At 55.2% G+C, this 22,238-nt stretch overlaps 1 protein-coding gene across 3 annotated transcripts in view; it reads right to left on the bottom strand.

Annotated features, from left to right (window-relative positions):
• Positions 1 to 21,340, bottom strand: part of TSPAN14 (tetraspanin 14) — a 58,935-nt gene extending 37,595 nt beyond the window's left edge. For 2 of the 3 annotated variants that reach the window (XM_004432492.3, XM_087431776.1), the window contains exon 1: positions 21,216 to 21,340. The gene's annotated coding sequence lies outside the window, so the exon portion shown is untranslated. Of the gene's footprint in view, positions 1 to 12,921; positions 12,972 to 21,215 lie in introns of those variants that run through there. The other variant, XM_087431777.1, reaches the window with a different exon arrangement.
• Positions 21,341 to 22,238: the final 898 nt, after the last annotated feature.

The raw sequence follows: 22,238 nt of genomic DNA, 5'->3' as shown, positions 1-22,238 counted from the left end.
TCCCCATTGTCAGCACCTTTAGTTCTTTCCTCTTAGGCTGCTCAGGTTCCCCAGTGAGGCCTCTTTTAATCACCTGCTTGGAAAGTAAGGGGCTGGTTGTCACTGTTCTAGAAGCCAAGTAGGAATAGAAGGCTGGGGAATGGAGGTAGTCCCCAAATGAACCTCCAAGAATACCTGGAGCCTCCCAGTCCCTTGGTTTTTCCTTCTGCAGAATAAATCTCCAATGTCCAGTGTGAGATAATGGAAAGTATATATTGGTCTCCGTCCCTGGTTCCTGGCAGAGAGCTCCTAAAACCCTTGCAATTTCCTAAGTGATAAGAACACTAGGAGCCTCTCTTGTCCTAATACTGGCCTTTGACCTCTGCTCCTGACACAGAGCTCCTGAAACCCTTGTACTTTCCTGGGTGATAGGAGTGTCTTTTGTTCTAATGTGATGACTCTGGGTGGCTTCCTGGATGAGGATTGGTCACCAGAAAGACCAAGCCATGATTAGAAGACTGGAATTTCCAGCCCTGCTCCCTCATTCTCTTGGGGAGGGCTGAAAATGGAATTAATGAACAATCATGCCGACACGATGAAGCCTCCATAAAATCCCAAAAGGATGGGGTTCTGAGAACTTCCAGGTTGGTGAACACGTGGAGGTGCTGGGATAGTGGGGCACCCGGAGAGGGCATGGAAGCTCTGCACCCTTCCCAAAAATCTTGCCCTATGCATCTCTTCTATCTGGAAATTCATCTGTATCCTTTATCATATCCTTTTATAATAAACAAGTAATCCAGTAAGTAAAACGGTTCTTTGAGTTCTGTGAGCCATTCTAGCAAATTAATCAAACCCGAGGAGGGGTCGTGGGAACCTCTGACTTACAGCCAGTTGGTCGGAAGCACAGGTGACAGGGGGGTTGGAGGGGTGGCAGCAGTCTTATGGATGGGACTGAACCCTTAACCTGTGGAATCTGATGCTATCAGAATTGAGTTAAATTGTAGGACCCCCGGCTGGTGTCTGGGGCACTGTTTGTGGGGTGGGGACCCCCCACATTGAAGCTGAGTCTCAGAACACCACGCATCCAGCCACAAGAGAGAGGCGGTCACAACACGATGGAGGAAGAAAAGGCATCCAGGTATCTAACCACGTCAACTGCTTTCACACAATTCTGTATTTAGCCACCTCTGATGCTCCTTCCCCTCCCTCCCAAAAATAATATGGTGACACCAACTCCCACATTTTAAACTGGGTTCCTCATCCATCTATTCTCAGCTTGCAAATTTTTTTCTTGCTGTTGTTTTCTTTCCCATTCTCCCTGTCCTCATAGATTGATTCTTTTTTAGAAATCCCCTTTACCTTAACTTTTGTGGAGTTTTAGGATAAAGTAAAATTAGGTGTGTCCACAAGCCATTTTTACCCTGATCTCCAGGAAGACTTCAACATATTTTTAGTTGCCATCTTTTTACTGAGCAAAATAAAAAAACAGGAAGTATAATTTATCTCCATAGAAAAGAAAGGGCTGGGGTGGTCCCAGTGCCATAGTGGTTAAGTTCGCATGCTCCACTTCGGCAGCCCAGGGTTCACAGGTTCAGATCCTGGGCACAGATCTATGCACCTCTTATCAAGCCATGCTGTGGCAGGCGTCCCACATAAAATGGAGGAAGATGGGCAGAGATGTTAGCCCAGGGCCAATCTTCCTCAGCAAAACGAGGAGGACTGGCAACAGATGTTAACTCAGGGCTAATTTCCTCACCAAAAAAAAAAAAAAAAAGAAAGGGCAAAAGAGACTTTGCAGATGCAATTAAGGTGACTAATTAATTGACCTTAAAAATAGGAAAATTATCTGAGTGGGTCTAATATAGTTACACTAGCCCTAAATAGCACAGCTTTCTTCCAGCTGAGGGCAGAAGTCATCAAAGATATTCCAAGCCATGAGAAGGATGCAACGCATTATTGCTGGATCTGAGACAGAGAAGCCACGTGCAAGGACCAGAGAAAGGCTCTAGGAGTTAAGGGTATCCCTGGCCGACAGTTAGCAAGGAAACAGGCCCTCAGTCCTACAACAGCAACAAACTGAAGTCTGCCAACAATCCTGATAAGCTTGGCAGTGGACTCTTCCCCAGAGCCTCCAGAAAGGAATGCAGCCCTGCCAACACCTTGATTTGGGCCACATGAGACCCTACGCAGACAACCCAGTTGAACTATGCTGTACCTAGACAACACCATACACCCATCTCCTGAGCTAGAACTCCCCAAGATATCCTGCTGGCTCCTCACCCCCTCATTCTACAGTCAGCCATTCACCAAGATTCAATCTCTCTACCTGGCCTTCGAGGCTCCCAGTACTGACACCTGACCCAGTCACAGGCCCATCCCAGGGAAGGGCAGTCATATCCCCAAGGGAGCTGGGGGCCCTGCTGTACCTCCAAGTAGCACACCTTAGGCCCTGGACATTCCTACCATCCAAGAAGGGAGCCCTCAGAGCCCTCTGGTGCTGGGGAATTTTCAAAGGCCAAAGGAATGGGTAGGTCCAAGGGGAGACGTCTAGGAGAGGACAGGTAAATATGGAAGTGGAATGGGTTCTGTATGAGAAAGAGTCACAATGGCAGGCCAGAGCCTTCTTGCCCAAGGACTCACACAGAGGAAAGATGTTGTGCCCCTGCCCCAAGGCACCACCACCCTCGGAGAGGGGAAGGAGGGACTCAGATCCATGGGCTCCCCACTCAGCTCTCTCGGACTCGCAGACAGAGTCAGAAGTGTCCATGCCCCACTCTAACGCACCCTCCGACCCAATTCCCCACACCCACGGTCTGCCAGAAACACTGCGGAATCAGCCGTGGTGGCAGCAGCCACTCCCTGGGGTCCAGACGTTGGACTCTTCACCATGAGAAGCCACTACGAAGCCCCACAGGGGTTAGGGTGGGCCACCCTCCCCATCACAGGGTCAATGTGTAGAGAAGGGAGGTTCCCAGAGTTTAGAGATCCTCAAGCCCTTGACCGAAGCCCTGGGATGGCCTCCACGTGGAGGTGCAGGAAGCCTAGACCACCAACTGAGGCCCACCAGGCTCTCCAGCAGGCCCGGGGATCTAAGTGCCTGGCTTCCTGTATGAAACTGAACTTAGCACACACAGCAATACGAGTTTCCATCACCAAAACCCACAACCTGAAACCCTCTGAGTTCAAAGAGCACTGAGGGGCCTCCTCGTTCTCTGGTGAGAGGAGACATTTGTCTGCCCTGTGCTGCCATCAGGAAGGAAGCAGAGGGAGGGATGGATGCGGGTCAGAGGAGGGAAGCAGGGAGGCAAGGCTCAGCAGGAGAAACGCTGGGCCTGGAATGGAGGTCACCTCAGCCAGTGATTTTTTCAAACTTACTATTTTTATTACTTTTTAAGCTAAGGAGCCTTTTTTCAAAGAAACTCTGACCCAGAAGCCAGCATGGAGGTGGGCAGAGCAGGTCACTTGCCTCTTCTGGTGGCTAGGGGAAATGGGGACTCCATGAGGTGCCCACTTAAAATGACAGCCTGGTCCAGTTGGTCCCAAATTCCACAGAACGTCAGAATTGCTCAAGGAGCTTTTTCCAAACTACTCATGAAGACTAGTCAAAAAGACCGTGACAGACCTGGAAATTCACATTTTTAAGAGCTGTCCTTCGCTGCAGTCAGTTTGATGGGACTGGCTGAAGCAGGAACAATCTGAGCATCAAAATAAACAATAGTAATGGATTTTAGCTCATTGAATAAAATAAGAATCCACCAGTCCATTCTAATGTATATAAATCGATAAATAAACAAATGGGGGAGATGGGAAAGTTCTTCTTTACAGCCCAATGTCAAGTGATAAATGCAGAAGAAATTAAAAGAATTAAATCATTACCATTCAGCAACTATGAGAGAAATAACTGACTCTGTTAAGAACATCAGTGGGCTGGGGCCAGCCCCATGGCTTAGTGGTTAAGTGCGTGCGCTCCGCTGCTGGCGGCCCGGGGTTCGGATCCCGGGTGCGCACTGACGTACTGCTTCTCCGGCCATGCTGAGGTCGCGTCCCACATACAGCAACTAGAAGGATGTGCAGCTATGACATGCAACTATCTACTGGGGCTTTGGGGGGAAAAATAAATAAAATTAAAAAAAAAAAAAAAAAAAAAGAACATCAGTGGGTTCTGTCTGTTTGCTGTAACAAAATACCACAGACTGGGTAGCTTATTACAAAGGACAGACATTTATTTCTCACAGTTCTGGAGGCTGGGAAGTCTAAGATCAAGGCGCCAGGATGGCTAGGTGAGGGCCCTCTTCCTGCTTCACAGCTGGTGCCTTCTCACTGTGTCCTCACACCGGGGAAGGGGCAAGGGAGCTCTGTGGGGTCTCCTATAAGGGCACTAGTCCTATTCATGAGGGCTCCACCCTCGCTGCCTAAGTCCCTCCCAAAGGCCCCACCTCCTAATACCATCAAATCAGCACTGGGATTTCAATATAGGAATGAGGGGCACAAACAACCAGACCATAATGGTTTCTAAAACTAGTGATGCAAGGCTGACGACAAACAGACAAACAGCACGTTCACAGTCTCCAAGTCTCTCCCCATGGGACACTTATTTATTACAAAGAGCGGAACAGCAGCTCAGCAGTGAGAAACCCAGCAGACCCCACCTTAACCAAGTGACAAAGGGATGGCTGTTGTCATCACCAGAATGAGTCAAGCCAACACCGTCCCTCCCGGGGGGGGGGGGGGGGCGAAAGACGGGTGCAAGAGGACACCTCACTTCTGTGGCAGTCCTGACAAAAACGCATATCCTGAATCTAATCACGAGGCAGGATCAAAGAAACCCAAATTAAGGGAGATTCTACAAAATTACTGGCCTCAAGGTAGAGTTTGTACCTATTTTCCTTTAAAAAAAAAAAAAAAAAGGAAATAAAACATTCAGACAACAAACAAGGCTGGGGCCCAAACAGAGATCCTGAGATGACTCATCAGGCGCTCCCTCAGCATCAGGGAGGCGGCAGCCACCGGTGAGGCAGGGCCCCCAACTGCTCACGAGAGTGGGCCAAAGGAGGCCAGGCACCTTCCTGGCTCCCCTGCTGCTTCCCGCTGCTGTGGAACGTGACACTCTGATCAGGGAGCACGGGCAGGCCTGTTTCTGAAAACGTCTACACCCAGAAGCCAGCTGCACACAAGACGTGGAGAATCTGGGCTCAGTTTACAGTGACATCTCCAGTGTGGACAAGAACCAGGAGACCAACACGCTGTGACCTCCAGACCTCAGGAGGACTGGAGGGGGCCCTCCGTCCACTCAAATTTTCAACTAAAGGCCGGAGGGCCAAGGGCTCCCTAGACTGGCAAGACGGAAGGCCATGCACACCGCAAGCCATCAGCACACAGACGGGCTCTGTGAGTCCCTCAGGGTGAACGGCTTTTATGGTGAGACACAAGCACCTCAGGACTTGTCTCTACATGGTCGGGCCCCTACTGCGTGCAAGACACCCCGAATGAGGCCATGCGGACCAAGGAGAAGACGGGCTGAGGCCCACGCCTGACTCGAGGGCTCAGGACACACTTCCCCCTACTGAATGGGGACTCAGGTGGGGGTGAGAGGGCAGGAACGGGCACGGGGAGCGGGGGGGGGGGGGGGGGGGAAGCTGGTGAGGAAAGGCTCCACAGAGCAGACGGTTTCCACGTGAAGCGGACGAGCGCTCCCGTCTAGCCGCTCACCAGCCTGGGGGGAACGGCTGCGCCGAGACGGGCCGCCACACCGCCACCCAGCACGGCGGCAGCGCGCCGCTCCCCCACAGACGCTCGAGGCGGACGGCCCCGGAGCCCCGGCTCTGGAGGTGGGGCCGCACACACCAGCGAGCTGCCCTCGCGGGGCTGACACAGTGGGGGTGCGAGCCGCTCCCAACCACCACAGACGTTCCCAGCGCCCAGGGGGCAAACACTCTTGGGAGACATCACTGCCGCTCTAACAGCCGAGCCTTCAGCGGCCGTGCGGGAGCTGCTCCGGCGCGTGCGCGGTCCGCCTGCGCGTCTGCTGGTGACCCGAGACCTTCTCTCCGCAGGCGGCTGCCTGCCCCCACACAAGACACGCGGAGGAGAATTCAGAATCTTACACATTCACTCCTTTTCCTCTCTTTTTCCATGCCTGAAAGGCATAAAGACTGTGGTTCTAAGATGTTAAAAATCTCTGTATCCAAAATTGCAGGGTCCGATACAATATACTGCGTTTTAAGACAAACAACCCACTTCACTCCAAGGACAGCACTGGGGGCTCTCTCTAATCCTGCCCGGGGTGGGGGCTCTCTGGCCGGGGGCGAGCCTCCTCCTGGCCTCCCCTGAGCAATGCAAACAGCCCGGGGAGAGAGGTTCACAGCTAACAAAACAAACAAACTTCCCAAGCAAGTGAAGCCCGCTAGAGGAAAACAAATAAAAGGTAGTGCCCTGGAAATGTCAAGAGAAAAGAAATATCGGGGGTGGGGAGGGGAGTGCGAAGAGGAAGAGATTTTTTCTTAAATGCAAATCAATGGTGGGAAACTGCTGAAAAAGGCTGAGAGGAATCTGGAAAAAGAGTCAGTTGAAGATTAGCAGCTCAGTCACTAAAACAGTGTCCCAGAAGGCCGGGGAGGGGAGGGCGGGTCTCCTCTAGCCCACCAGCGCTGGAGGGCTCACCCCCAGGCCTGGGGGCACAAGCTCTTCCTCACAGGCACCTCCCCCTCCACCAGAGTGCAGGGGGTGGGCAGGAAATCCTAGCAAAATCAGGCGAGTTATCTCAAACCTTTTTCCATGACAGGAAATAAATTTATAGCCCCCCTTCTGGACTATTTATTTGAACTTCGACATACATCAAAACATCTTTATACAGAATGCTTTGTTTCTACAAAAAGCAAACATTTACAACCTGAGTCTGATCCTGCGGTCCAGCTGGGATGGGCTGGGCGGGGCACAGGGCACCAGATGGCCAAGAGGCTCTGGGCCTTTCCACAAAGGGCTCTGTGCCCCCAAGATGACCTCGCCAGCAGGCTCCGGGGAGGCGCCCGCAGCTGCCCTCCTCAGACCCGCCTCCGGGACAGCCCCGCGCCCAGGGATACCTGGGGTGGACTGCACGCCCCAGAGGGCAGGCGCCTTGGAGCCGGCGCTGCCAGAGCCGCTTAAGTCGACAGCTTTAAGGAAGGCAAGATGGTGAAGACTGCAAAACCACAAAACAGGTTAAAGAAGGTGTAGAGCAGCAGGGCGGGGCGGGGCGGGGCAAGGCATTTGAGGAAGAGCTGCTCCAACCTGAAAGTCATGCTCATCGCCTGGGAATCTGCTTAAATGCAGACTGATTCAGGTGTGGGCAAGACCCCAAGATGCTGCCTCTCAGCAAGCTCTGGGCAGTGCCAGAGCAGACCATCGGCAGGCCCTGGCCGGACTCCCTGCCCCTTGGGTATCTTCTAGGCCTCCTGTGACGCAGGGCAGAAACACACAGCCCAGAGCAGTGACACACAGGCTGATCCCGGGGACAACAGGAGGAAAGCCCGGGGCACGGGAGGCCGGGAGGGAGGCTGGGTGAGAGAGGCAGGCAAAGGACCAGAAACCCACCCTGAAGGGGTGCCGGGGAAAGGATGGTTTTGCCTCCTGGAATCCACAACAAAATAAGGACAAAATGTAAACCCCAGGAGGCCCCCCAGGAGGAGTAAGGGGATACTTAAGTACAGAGGCTCTGTCTTTTGTCTTTACTTAACAGCCTGGCCTCACTTTGGCGAGAAGTAAGAGAAAGAGCTTCACTTCCCTCCCCCAGGTTCAATTTTACCAGAGAGGGATGTGTCACATCCCAGAAAAGGGTCCAAGGAAGGTCTGAGGAAAGGCTATTTACCCGTGGGCTCCCGGCGTCACGCGCAGCCCCCGAGAACCGGCAGTGCACGCCAGGGTCAGGTGGGTGGGTTTCCAGGTGAAAACCAGACATCTGTGCAGGTGACCACTGCCGCCACCAAGTCCTCAAGAGCCTAAGGAAGAACCGCCCTGGAGGAAAGACACCCTGGCAATCCCGTCTGATCACATTTCTTCCAAAACATATCCTGAGTTGGCAAGAGGGACTCAGGGTAGTGACCGGCCATTTTGGAGTCAGATTCATGGAACTCAAGAACCACAGCTCAAGTTTCCAGAGTTCATCTGAGCAACCCTTCCGTTTCCAGAGGCCCAAGCCCACGGAAATGACTTGCCAGGATAACCTGGAGCGCCATGGCCCACCCGGACTCCACTCCAGCCTCCTCCCCGCATGCTGCCTGCAGCATTGTGCTGCCTCGATCACTGCCCTTCCCAGCCTCGCTGGGGCCCAGTGGCCCTGAAAGCAGCACCCGTGTCAGTACCCCTGACAGGGAACTCAGCTCCTCCTGCTGAGTCTGGAACAACACATACTGAAGTAAGGGCACTCCAAGGGGCAGCCCTGCCGGGGCTGCGACCTGTGTCCTAATTTGTGGCTGATGAGAGGCAGGCAAGATGGATGGATTTTTAAAGGGTAAAATAAAATGCCAGACACAAAAAAGTAGTGAGAGCTCCCAGTTCTCATACAAGTCAATGTCAAAGGAAGGGGGCTATCACAGCGTCGGCTGCCATTCAGAAGACCAGAGATGCAGCGGCTGGGGCGGGCACACCTCCAGAAAGAGAGGCCAACGCGGCCCTCAGCTCCACCTGCGACCTCACACTGCAGTGAAATCAGACCCCAAAGAGGAAGCTCATTTTGTCCCCCAAAAACTGGGGGAGAAGAGAGACATTCAGATGTGAAGGGGCGGGGGATGGTTCCCCTCAGTTGGAGAAAAATTCCCACCACCATACAGAGACCCAAATAAAAAGAAACCCGTCTCTCAACCACCCCTGTCACTAAATGCTAAGAGCTCTTCCTACACGGACTTCCTGGGGAAGGACCAGGAAGTAAAGGAAGATCACCCTTTGTGCCCGGGAGTGGCTTCTTCCGCCCAAGACCAGGGGGCTACTGCTCCCACAGGCGCCTGCACTCAACCTTTCCCCCAAGTGTCTCCCACCCTCCCCACTTATCCCCTCTTTCACACCCCCCCAGTGGCCACAAACAGGTGAAACCTTTCTCTCCCCACTGCACCAGTCACCATCATTCTGATAAAATAAGAGGGTGAGACCCTCTCCCAACAAAGAGAAATTTCACCACTGGGAGGTGAGGGGACTGAGGGTACCGCGGGGGGACTGAATGCCTTAGGCTCAGTGGGAAGATTCATGGTGTGGGAGATCACGATTTGGCCACCATGAAATACGTCTCTTTACCTTGATTGTTTTCTCTGACGGCCATTTGACCGCCCCCAAACTGCCTAAAGAAGTTAACATAGAACACCTGTTCCAGTAAGGAATTACTGTCATCTGATGGCTGTAATATAATGTAAAATAGATGTTACAATAGGAAAGGCACCAACAAGCCCCTCTTAGCAAAAATTCTGTCTCTTCCTGGCCACATTCTCTAGGTGGCCCTGCTAGGAGCTGCCAGACAAACATTTACATTTATAAGGGAAATCTCCATTTGTAAAGGTATCTCCCTCTGGGGGGGGTGGGGGGGATAGCCTCTCTAGAAACTTATCAGTGTGGGGGATAAGGCCTTAAGTCTACATACCCTTGATTACTGTGATTTCTGTCTCCCTCCCCACCCCCAACATCCTCCTTTGTCTTTAGCTGAAGATGGTATTTAAGACGTGAATCTCTGCTATTGTGTTGAGAAACTTTCCCTGGTTTCTCCCATCTACACATGTTATTAAACTTGGTATTATTTTCTCCTCCTAACCTGTCTTTTAATTATTTGGCCAGCCATAAGAACCTTAAGGGAAAGGGCGGAAAGGGATTCTCCTTCTTCCTCGACAATGGCCTAAGGGCTTCCTCCAGTGCTATGAGCCCACTGCCCGCGCAGGCTGCTGGCGCCCGAGATTCAAGAGCCCAGAGACGGCAGAACAAACAAAAATGGCTGTGGCTCAGGCTGCGGGGCAGGCCACAGGCCAGCCTGCCAGCAAGCAGGCTTTTCTGCAGCTGAGTGCTCGAGTGAGGAACAAGGGACACAAAGGAAAGTGCGGGCCTGCAGCACTCACTGCAACCCAGGCACGCGCCTGGCTCCCACCCAAGGGTACAGCTGGGCCCGGAGAGCTCAGGCAGAACCCGCTCCCAGGGCGGCAGGCAGGTGGCTGAAAAGACAGGCACCAGGCACTCCCATGCCTTACCCAGCTGCTCAGATTCTTACCCGGGGGGGGTTCCAGGCACAGCAAGGGGACTGGAGAGGGGGATCTTGACAGAGGTACCCACAAAGGGCAGGGCCTTTCTGACCACCAGGCATGGCGGGGGAGAGGGTATGGCCCAGGCTGGGCAGCTCACTCAGCATCCGAGAACACAGCAGAGGCCTTGGAATGGCTGAGATCCGAAGGACTTCTATTAGCATAATTGGCACCTGCTGTCTGCAACAGCAGCAGCCACCCCACCTCTCCCCCTCCAAAAAACTCCCAATGGGAGGCAGCAGGAAACTAGGGCAGAGCCCATGAACAGCTCCACTGTCGGTCCCCAGGCCCCACCTCCTCAGCCCCACGGGTCAGCCCCAGCTGCCACCCGGCCACACCACCACCCTCTGTGCTGTGAGGCCCCAGCCCCACACAACAGAGCCCCGGCCTGGGAAGCTCTGGGCTCCTCGCAGGGGCAAACGTAGCAGCAGTGGTGAAAGAGGCAGGGCAGGACACAGGCCGGACGCCCACCAAGTCAGGGCCATGTCAGCCACCTTTCCATTTAGGAGGGCTATCTGCCAGCCAGCCATAAAATCCCCTGCTTCTTGCCCTGCCCTGCCCAGGTGTGGGACAGCCAGAGCCACATGGGGGGCAAGAGTTACCGTCATCTCAGAGGCACACAGGGGCCACAGGATGGGGACACAGCCAGGACTCCTGAGAGGACCCCAGCAGATGGCTCCAACACGCACACTCTCACATTCCTCCCTCCCCCCCCAACCCATCCCAAGAGGAAAACCGTCTGCCCTCACCCCTTCGAAAGCTCTCAAAGGAAGCCACCTGCTCAAAACAGAACCACCTATTATTTACCACCTATTATTTATACCAGGTGCCGTCTTCACAGGCTTTTAAAATCACAGGGAAGCTAGTCGGGCCCAAAGCAGCGCGGCCTGATGGGGACTGCAGAGCAGGCAGGAGATGGGGGCGTCCCAGGGTAGCGGACGGTCCAGCGGAGCCAGGACAGGGGGTCTGGTCCCCACACCAACCCCTGAAGCTGAGGGACACCTGCTCTTCTAAAAGCTGTTGCCCAAGGCCGGCCCCGTGGCTTGGTGGTTAAGTGTGCGCGCTCTGATGCTGGTGGCCCGGGTTCGGATCCCGGGTGCGCACTGAGGCACCACTTCTCCGTCCATCCTGAGGCTGAGTCCCACATACAGCAACTAGAAGGATGTTCAGCTATGACATACAACTATCTACTGGGGCTTTGGGGGGGAAAATAAATAAAATAAAATCTTTAAAAAAAAAAAAAAAAAGCTGTTGCCCAGCTCATCTTGGTTCTCAGCCAAGACACGCCCTCACACCCCAAGTCCTGCAGACCCCTGGGGCAGCTCAAGCCCACAGATGAGAAGCCTTCCCCTCCCCAGACCCTGCCTCTTCACACTCCTCTATCACACTTCTGGGTGCACAGACCTCAGGGCCCAGCAAGGGCTGCAAACAACAGGTGCTATGGGATAGGCTGACTGGAGCTGCAACCAAGACAGCACCCCAACTCCCCCACTCCAGCTACCCCTGCAGTCCCTCCCGCTCTAGGCTCCGACTGCAGGCACACAAGACCCCTCCAATAGAAAAGCTCAGAAACTTGCGTTCCCCCTCTTGGAATCAAACAGCACGCTTCTTTTCCTGGTAAGCTCCCCATGCCTGGACTCCTGTGTCGCCGTCTCTACTGCAGACCCGCGCACACATGCAGGGCATTCCTAAGGCCCGGCTTGTAGAGACAAAATCCCGACAGCACTCAGTGTCCATCAACAGGGGCTGATCAAGTGAGCCAGGCTCACAGCGAGGAGTGACGGTGCCCGTCCCAAGATCAACTCTGGAGTGGGGATCAGCCAGCGCAGGATAGCAGCACTGGGTGGCAGCGCAGGAACTAACAAGGGGTGAGAGATGCTCCACTGGGCACCCTGCATCTGGTGAGAGGCCCCAGGGGAGCAGAACTGAAGGGTTGGGGATGGAAACACTAATTTCCACTGTGTATCTTTATGTGTTTTTCACAGTGTATACATTCTTTTTAAATAAAAAAGTTAAACCTAAATCCACATTTAAAATCCCTCAAGTTTGTGGCTGTGATACCAGCTCAACACAAGGTTGACATGAAGGAAGCCATATTGTAGAAAAGAAACCCTATTGTAACTTTGAATGACCACTGATGAACCCAGATATGCTCTGTGGATTTTATAGCCCCTCCCAGCTGCTATAAGTTGATAACTTTGTTCTCTTGAGTTCCTTAGCGATCTAATGACCCCCAGGCAGAGTCTACGCTGATAGCCATCATCAATGACAAATGAAAGATCAGGGTATAGGGCATTGCTCAGGTCTCTTATGCACATCCAGTAAAACCAAAGACTATTAGGAACTGAGACCAGATGGATTCCACACCCAGAGACCAGCCCCCTATATAACTGGCCTACAATGTAGTCTTTGTTCTGTAAGATGGTTCTTTTGGACATTAGTTGGCCATCTTCCCTCTTGCCAGCAAGCTGTAATAAAGTCCTTTCTCTCCTACTTCCTCGCCTCTTGACTACTGGCATGTCTTGGAGCAGGCAGAAGACCCCCACCTTGGGCAGTAACAGCTGGAGGCACAAAAAATTTTACCTGTAGCTCTCTACAGGCAGTTTCTGGCAGAACAAGGAGTAGTAGGGGGAGGAGGGGAGAGAAATGGGGTTGCGGGGGGAAGCAAGTGCCAGCCTCTGGAATCAAGACTTACCAACTCGGAGAGCTTCCTGCTCACAACTCCTCCCCAAGTCCCACAATAGGAAGTTTTCCTAGGAAGACCAAGAGCACACTGTGACAGGCAGAAGGGAAACCTGAAGTTATTCCATACGGAGGACAAAGGACAACCTGTAGCCAGGCCACTCAGTGAGACTGTGAGAGCCCCAGGTTTGGGCAATGTCGTCGTAGGGAGAGGCCTGAATGCAGGCATCCCAGGCCTCAGCAGGGACCATCTCAGGGCCTCCCCAGTCATCAGGGAGCTCAAGGTCCTGGTGTCATGAACCCATCCCAATTTCAGCAGGTAAAGAAAGTTATTTCAACAGATTTCTAGGCCTGGCCTAACTCCAAGGACAGGCTAAAAACAGTTTCTCCAAAATTCCAGCTCAAACCCGCGATCTCTTACCACTAAACTCCACGTGCCTTTCAGGAAATGGAAGCAGCAAAATGGAGTTGTGAGATGGGTCTGTGTGTTTATTCCTCACTAAACGGATACACAAATGTTATCTAAAAGCCTCCTTTAACTGACACGTCCTTCTGTGCTCAGAAGCACAGCCGCATTTCCTCCAAGAGTGAGCCTCCCCCTACAGACAATAAGCATCCCAGGCTCTCCTGCCGCGTGTGACACCAGCCCCTCAGAACCTGGACTGGCCAGACCACCTGGGGCAGGGAGTGGTTCATGGATGGAGCTCCTTTTACCCAGCAGAGCTCCCCTGCCCCACCCCCACAGGCACAAAGACCTCTCAATGACCTCAAGCTGGGACTGCCCAGGCCACAGAGAAAGAAGGTTGGAAAGAGGGAGGCTGCATGTTTGGCTTCCCTATTCTAGAAGATGCTTTCAGATGACTGCTCACTGCTCAACAGGTAGCCCCAGGAGTAAGGAGCACAAATGAGATTTCACATCAAGCAGAATCCTGCTGGCACTTGACGTTCTCCTACCTCAGCTGCTGGGAATGAGGTCCTGCCCCTCTCACGGGCCCCGCGCAAGCCCTCGGCAGCTCTTGCTCAGAATCCCACAACCCTCTGTCTGTCTGTCTTCCCACAGAGACAGCTTCAGGACTACGCTGACCCAGAGGGGCCCTGGACAGAACCTGCCCGCCCACCCACACCTGGGTACATGTCACGCCCTCCTCCTTGCTCCCTCAGGAACCACCGATTCTTCTGATGACATGACCCCACAAAACTTATTTGTGTTTATACCACTACTTGTATTTCCCAGGAAGCAGCTAGGACAACAGGAGACAATGACTGTGGCAGGCAGGATGGCCACACAGAGCCAGGCTGTCACCACCACTGTTCCCTGCAGGGGTGGAAGCTGGCTGTGGAGCCTTCGGGAAGTGGGGAAGGCCCCCACCCGCAGCCAGCAGGTTTTCCTCACACACAGTTTTTTCTCACAATAGCGGGTGGCCTGGTTTGTAAAAAGCTGGCTGTTGAAAACAGGAGCAGGAGACACATGAATCAGGGTCATTTGTGCAGGGTGTGACCAAAGAGAGAGGAGGGGCAGACAGAACACAGGAGGAGCCTCCCAAATGGAGGAGGAGGAACAAAGTGGGCTGCACACAGCAGGGATCAGAAAGCCTTAGACAGGGGAAAGCAGCTGGGGTGCTCCCGCCAGGGGCCTGCCTTCCAGGCAGGGGCGGAGATCTCCCACAGCACCTCCCTCCCACCAGTCCCTCAGCTGTGGAAGAGGGAGAGAGCCATAAAGTCATCAGACTGGTTTGCCTAGGATGGGAAGAGCAGGAAAGACAAGGTACAGAGACCAAGGAAAGAGGGTCAAGCATTGGGAGGGCTGTCTGTGGTCCAGCACCCAACAGATTCAGCAACAGGAGCCAGCGTGGGTGGGCCGCAGGGAACGGAGGCGCCCCCGGGTCCACGCTATGTCCTGGGTGCAGAAGGGCAGTCCAGCCAGCTGGGAGTGAGGGAGCCAAGGGACAAGGAGCCAGCAGATGCCGAAAAGGACTAGGATTTCCGGAACCAAGGGAGAGATTCCCACAAGGAGTCACATCACTCCTGAGAAACAAGTATGAGTGCTGACGAGCTCAGGCCAGTGCAAGAACCACGGGCAAGACCCCCAGGCCACAGCCAGCCTTGGGATACTGACAAAAAGGCTCTCCCCAGACAAACTTAGGCTCCTCGGGGCCCACTAAGCCTGATCTTGGGTTTCTGTCTTTGTCCTTGTAGAGTCCAGTTTTAGCAAGAATCCTGCTAAATCAGTTTAACCAGGATTCCCCACCCTCCATATCTGATCACCCTCCATGTATGACTGAATTCCTCATCCTCCTAGTGAAATACCCCCAGGTAATATCTGATCACCTTAGCCTGCCTTCAACAAGAATCCTGTTAGGTCAGTTAGCAAAGAATTTACCCTATCCTCTTAGAAACCTTCCATCCATCGACCTGCACACCTCTGGCTCCTTGGCTATAAATCCCCACCTGTCCTTGTTGTATTTGGGGGTGAGCCCATTCTCTCTCCCCTACTGCAAAACCCCACTGGAGTAGTCCTTATACCTACTGCAACAGTCCTGAGTAAAGTCTGCCTTATGTTTTAACACGTGTCAGGATAACTTTTCCTTTAACGATGAGGAGCTCGAAGTCTCCCCAGACTCCTTACCCAGAGTGTGAGAACCACCTGGTCTGGGGCTGGGGCTGGCCTCCCCCTTCGAGCCCCAGGGACACACCGTGTCTGCCTGGCAGAGGGGTGAAGGGTGAAACCAGAGAGCCAATCCACAGGTTGGCCAGACATTAGGGACCTGGCGAGGAAACAGGGTCTCCTCATGGCAATGGTCACTCAGTGGACAACCAGAGTCTCTCCGTAGCGCAGCTGGTGGCGGCAGCCAGGAGGCACCGAAGGAGCAGGGTCTGAGCACAGATGAGTGGGCGCCCCAGATCGAGGATCAACACACTTCTGCAGCCGCAAGCCGCAAGTTCACACCATGGCCTGAACTGCTGCAGTGCATGTGGGCCCAGCCACCCCTCCCCAGGAGGCCCAAATCTGAAGCTGAGGTGGCCGTCTTCCTTATGCCCACTTGTCACTCTACAACACGCCCAGACCTCCTGAAGCCCCAGCAGGCTTGATGCTTTACGCACAAGAGCCTGCCTTGGGACCGTGCATCCTGGGATATGCTGCAGCCCCCGCCCTCCCAGGCTTCTCACTCAGACCTCAGGGCGTAGGTGGAAGATATTCAGGGGACACTCACTTAACTCCAGCTGCTGTGAGGGCCCCTCTCCGGGATGTTAGAACTAGGAATTCCTCAAACCTCTTTTTCTAATGCTCCCTGGGCCCTGCAGAGGAGATCAGCACAGGCCCCACAGCTGGCACACACAGTCAGGGAAAACCCAGGGAGGAGGCTCACAAACCTCTCCTCAGGCTCAACCCCTGCCCAGCCCCTTGTCCTGGCCCCTCCCTGAACCTCACTGCCGCAGGAAAGCCCAGCCACAGCTCCCCCAATTCCAGGGAACAGAGTCTGTGGCAGCACCACCAGCTCACCTCTTACCCAGGATCCCCAAGGCCACTGTAGAGCCAGTCACCATGGCTCTCAGCCACGTCGCAAGGCTGACAGGGCCCAGAGGGGAGGGGCTGGTCCCTCCAGCTATCTAGCTGATGGACACCAGGGCTCTAAGCCTTCTCCCCGCTGCTCAGAGAAAGAGGCAGAACAGACCTCAGTAAGTGAAAGGTTTTAACTCCAGCCTGCCCAGGCCCACTTAAGCTCAGAGGACCAGGCCTACTGCCTCTGAGAGAAAAACCATAGCAGAGCACAGCACAGCCCAGCCCGGCCCCACCCAACCCCACCAAGCCTGAGAAGTGGGGCTCCCAGATTCAGCTGCTGGTGACCACTTGCTAAGAGCTGTCCCTGTGACGGCAGCACACCCAAACGGGGGCACCAAGCCCAACCCAGGGGCTTCACACGCTGCTCCCCAACCTGAAGCAGGCACTTACGCTTCACGGGAGTCCAGAAAGACAGGAAGGGCACTCTTTTCACTTTACAGAGAACACCAGGTCCAGGAGGGAAAAAAAACAATCAAAGACTGTCTAGGTCAATCAGCTGGAAAGCAGACACAACGCGAAAGCTGGCCTCACCACTGTCCACTCTACGAGCTGGACAACATTCCTCGCCTTCACATCTGACCATCAGAGGCACTGAACTTCCCACAGGCCAGGCCCTGTGCTGTTCCAACACAACCACTCGCTCTTGTCTGAACCAACAAATATGCTGTTAGGTTAGAAAATGGATGTGGGGACGTTATGAACAGCCCACGCTGCCTCAGTCCAAGGACATTGCGACAATGGAAGATAAGACAGACGGGGGACGCTGGCACCCACCAGGACCAAAGGTTCTCCAGTCACTGGTCTACACAATCCCCAGGGTCTTGATCACCAGCCGCAAGTAGGCTGCCGTCACAGACCACCATCACCTCTCCCTCTACTCCAGGTGGGAAAGCAGAGGCCCTGAAAAATGAGGAAATATGACACGACACTGAGTTAACCACAAGGCAGAACCTGGGGTCTCACCACCTCCACCAGTGCTTCCTGGCCTGCTGGAAGCCACCAGAGACCAAGGAGGTCTTGGTCTCTTGAAGCTCTTGGTCTGACCTAAAGCACAAAAGGAAGGTCCATAGTGTGGCCGGCTCTTTAACATCCTGCAAGGGTGGCCCGAGTGGAAAAATGTAATTAGCAAAGGGGTTCTACCCTCTCCCACAGGCCAGAGACCACCCCAGCCCCACACTCAAGCCTGTCCTCCTTGAGCTTCCACCCTTTAGGAACCTCACCACCTGTCCTGTCCACACCCCTCGGCCTGCAAGCTCACCCCAGAGTCCCAGAAATGGAAGGGGAAGGGCAAGGCCTACAGGAGTGCCTGTCCCTGCTCCTGCTTCTAGGAAAGGCGGCTGCCCCTATGAGCCACATACAGGTGGAGCACGGGAAGTCCAGGAAGTCCAGGGTCAGCTGCAGGGCAGTGAGGGGCAGCAGGGGCCTGCTTCCCTTCCCAGGGCATTCATATCCCTCTTTAAAGGTCACCAGGACCCAGCAGCAGGAAACAGGGATCATCATGCCAGCTCACAGCCCCTAGCACAGGCCAGACGCTGAACACAGGCTTAACAAGAATCCCTGGGACTCACCACTAGTCCTGGGGCCCACGAATGAATGAATGAATGAATGAGTGAAAGCAGACCCCAGACACTCAAGGAACTCGCCCAGGGCCAGAGGAGCCTCACTGCCCTCACACCATTCTTGTCCACCATACCTCGGCCCTTCAACTCACATCTCAATTCATCTGTAACCTACGCAGCGTTTCTTTAATTTACAATTGAGGTTTCTGGTGACACAAAAACCTGTGACACCCGGACCCAGACCTTGGGAAAAAGTCACAGAGGGAGGCACAGGGGCAGCAGGTGGTGGGCTGTCTCCCCCTCACTCTGTAGTAAGTATGGCCATCGGACTGCTCTGCCCAGTGAAATGCCATTTCCGGGTGGAAACTTTAGGAGCCAAGGTGAGAGTCATCATACTCTCTGCCCCTCTGTCCAAGTGACCAGGAAGGTTCCAATTAATCAGCAGGGGTCCTACAGTGAGAACGTAAAGCAGATATGCAATGGATGTAGTGTGAGCAAGAAATAAACCTCTGTTGCTTTAAGCCTCTGAGATTTGGGGATGGTTAGCACAGCAAACCCTGATCTACCCAGACAGATACAGGCAGTGACTCCCTCCTCAGTCTTCCCACGGTAGTGCTAGTCTTCCCATTCCCTGGCCTTAGGGAGACAAAAGCTCCATCTCCAGCCAACGGGCAGGGGTTCAGGGGCCCCTCCATGCTCCCAGACAGAGGACATGCTTTCAGAAGCAGGGGTGATGAGGGACTGCACTGAACGACTTACTAGTTCTGCTGTGGGCCAGGCGTGCTCCTCGTACGAATTGACTTTAACAGGAAGGCATTGTCTAAATCAGAAATGAGGACACCCGCTCCCACTGGGACCTTGAGCAACTCACTCTGTGACCCTCTAGGCCACAGTTCCTCATCTGTAAAATGGGATGTTAGCACAATCTACCACATTGTCCTGTTTGAAGGGTTAAATCAGTTCATACAAGCAAAGCTCCTAGAATAGTGCTTGGTCCAAGTCTCAACAAACTCACTATGACTATGCTCTCAAACTTCCTGCACGATTGCTGTATGCTTGTCCACAACCTCCAGCGCACTTTAAACCCAGCAAAGGTTCCCCAGGACTGGCATAACGGCACTCTGTCGGCACCACCAAACCGAGCTCTACATTGGTTGATGTTTAAACAAGTAACAAGTCAAATTCCTAGCCCTGGTGGCCTAGAGTGAGGTCTCAGGAAATGTTTCCAGAACAGGACTTCCTGAACTCCCTACTCCACTACCACCACCCTCCCACACGGGGCCTGAGCTTTGTCCTCCCACTCCCGAACATGGGAAGGGAGGCACCCTCACCTGTCCTCAGAGATTAGCACAGCTGCCCAGCTGGTCAAGGAGGAACTTCCCTGGGTGGCCAGCCCTTCTGCAGCCCCATCCTCCCAGAGGCATACACAAACTCTAGAAACACCCGTGGGCTCAGACTCTTGTTTGCCTGAATAACGCTGCTAAGCTGAGACCAAGCTCAGATCAGTCACCACCACTGAGCACCTGCTACACGTCCAGCCTGGCCTCCAAGACCACACAGAGCTCACAGCCAGTCAGGCTGTGCCAACAGCACTGGCACCCCACAGACTTCCAATCATGCTTTGTTGAATGAATTGAAGACCACATTTCGTGGTCCAAGCAGTAGAGTTCAGAGATGTGGAGATGGAGATATCAAGAAATTCTCCAACTAAAGGTGGAGTGCAACAGAAGATAATGCAAATAAGAAGGGAGGGGAAAAACCCTCCAGTGGCCCCAGCTTCAAGTCCTGTCTCCCAGACAAGAAGGATCCTCGGGAGAGGACAAAGCTTGGAGACAGCTGAGAGGAGCTGGAAGGGCATGCAAGGCCGAGATGAAGTATGGGCTTCATTCTGAGGGTGCCAAGGCCCAGGAGGATCCCTAGGAAGAATGGCGACTCCACCAACCATGGGGCTGGCCGAATGTAGAAGGAATTCAGGGATGCTAGGGGTGATCTAATGGCCTAGGCTCCAGGTCTCCCTTCATAGATAGGTAACGGGGGCCCAAACACTTAGCAGGCACTAAGTTCTCCTGTGAGGTCAAGGGGGAGGGGGAGGCTACTTCTGAGGATCTGGCAGGCAGCTCCACCCCGTCCTATCAGCCCAAGGGCAACCTCCATCTCAGAAGGGAAGACCCCTAGACAGCGGACCACTAGAGAGAGCATAGCTGCAGAGGCTCCAATACACGGCCTGCATGCACGGCCCAAGACGACTGGATACCGGCGCGCTCACCCTCCGAGAGGCAGCCAGGCCAGGACCAGAGCCCACGACCACCACCACCCCCCCACCCCGTCCCCACAGCAAGGATCGCTTCTACCTGACACCAACTTCAAGTCCCCTTAGAGAGTGTCCCAACGGTCCCAGGGCCAAAGTCTCTACACACACACACACACACACACACCCCACCCACACGCACCCCTAGCCCTCCCCGGAAGAAGCACTGGCCCGGAACGAGCCCACCCCGTAGCCACAGACCGCACTCAATGGAAGCGCCAGTTGGGGCAGGAGTCAGGCTCTGCTGCCAAGCACAACACCAAACGACCGACACGGAGGAGCTGGGTCACCACTTACTCAAACTCCGGCCGCCCCAAACGCGTGCAGGCCAGAGGAGAACGCACCGCGGGGGCGGGCGGCTGGGAGCACACCTACGGCGGGGCGAGGAGGGGACCGCCCCATAGTCCGCACCACCCTCCACCCCCGGCCCGAGCTCCGGCTGCCGAGGGGCCGTGACGGAGCCCAAAGAGCGCCCACCCCAGGGTCGCAGCTGGGGACAGGCGGCAGAACCCGACCCGCGGCGGTCCGGCCCCCCCCCCCCGAGCGCCCCATTCCCGCCCGGCCCGGGCACTCGTCCGGGAACACGGACAGGGCGAGGGCGACAGCACCCCGCACGACCGCCGGGTCTCCCGCCGCTGCTCCCTCCCCGCCCGGGCCCGAGTCCTGCTCCGCGGGTCCGCGCCCAGGCCTCCCGCCCCCGCGGCGATCCCGGCAGACAAAGCCAGCGCCGCCCGCAGGCCGCCCCGGGGCAGGAGAGGGAGCCCGAGGGGCCGCACCGGACCCGGGAGAAGTCCCCGTCCCCGGAGGACGCTCGGGGGGCGGCCTCAGACAATACGGGGCCAGGCCCGGCGCTCCGGCGGGCTCCGCACTCCACTCACCGGCGCGACCGCGGCCCCGCACGGCCGAGGAAGTTGGAGCAAGTTGGGCGGCGCGGGGCGAGAGGGCGCGACTCCGGCGTCCGAGCGCGGGGCGGGGCGGGGCGGGCACCACCTCCCTGCGCCGCGCGATGCGGCCCCGCCCCGCTCCCCCGCGCGCCTGGCCCGCCCCTCCGCGCACCCCCACGCGCGCGGTCTGGTCACCGCCTCCGCCCCCGCGCCCCGCCTCCCGTGGGGCGTGGTCCCGGCCCGCCCCTTTGGCCCGCTTCGGGCGGGGCCGGAGGCGGGGACCGCCGGTGCGCCGTCTTGTGCGCGCGCCCAGCCTGGACCCGCCCGAGCGCTGGTGGCGGCGCGCTGCGCGGATGGCGCGCTGGCCTTGCTTCTGACCCTGCTTGTCCTGAGCCAGAAGCGCGATTTGTGGGAGCGAGGGGAGCCCACATTCCCAGGGAGACGGGGTGACCGGGTAGAGGTGGGTGCAGGATTAGAAAAAATGGCTGTATTGAAAAGAGAAGGCGTTCCTGCCAGGCCCTAGAGGCTGGAGTGGGGAGAGGCTTCCAGAGAAGGATAGAAAATTAACATTTTTGTGTTTCTTTGCAAACCGGGCGGTCAGGACTCGCTCCTTCCAGCCTTGGTGCTAAAAATACCGAGCTTTCTTTGGACCGCCTGCTGAGACATGTGCCTCACCTTCTTCCTGAGGAGATGGCTGGGAGGATTCTTGAGGGGGAGGGAAGAGGCTCGAGGGACGGCCGTAGTGGAGGGGTGTTCACACCGTCGGCTGGGTTCTGGTGGTACAAAGGCTGACCTGTGTGGTCTCAGCCCGCCTGTCTATAAAGTGAGGCGCAGGCACACTCCCGACTTTTAATCTCATTCAGGTGGAGGAGGGCTAGGGGGTCTGCTTTGCTGGGCAACAGGAAACAAGGATCCGTTAAAACTGGGTCAGGAAGCTAGTTGCACCACATTCTAGCACAAGGAACCAACAGGTTAAGTCCAGTGTAAGGAGGAGATCTTGAAAAGGAGACTGTTCAG

The sequence above is a fragment of the Ceratotherium simum genome, chromosome 6 (assembly GCF_057802395.1).
Source record: "Ceratotherium simum simum isolate JZ-2026a chromosome 6, ASM5780239v1, whole genome shotgun sequence".
Taxonomy (NCBI): Eukaryota; Metazoa; Chordata; class Mammalia; order Perissodactyla; family Rhinocerotidae; genus Ceratotherium; species Ceratotherium simum.
Note: the sequence above shows the minus strand (reverse complement) of the source record. Positions and strands in the feature narration are given on the sequence as shown.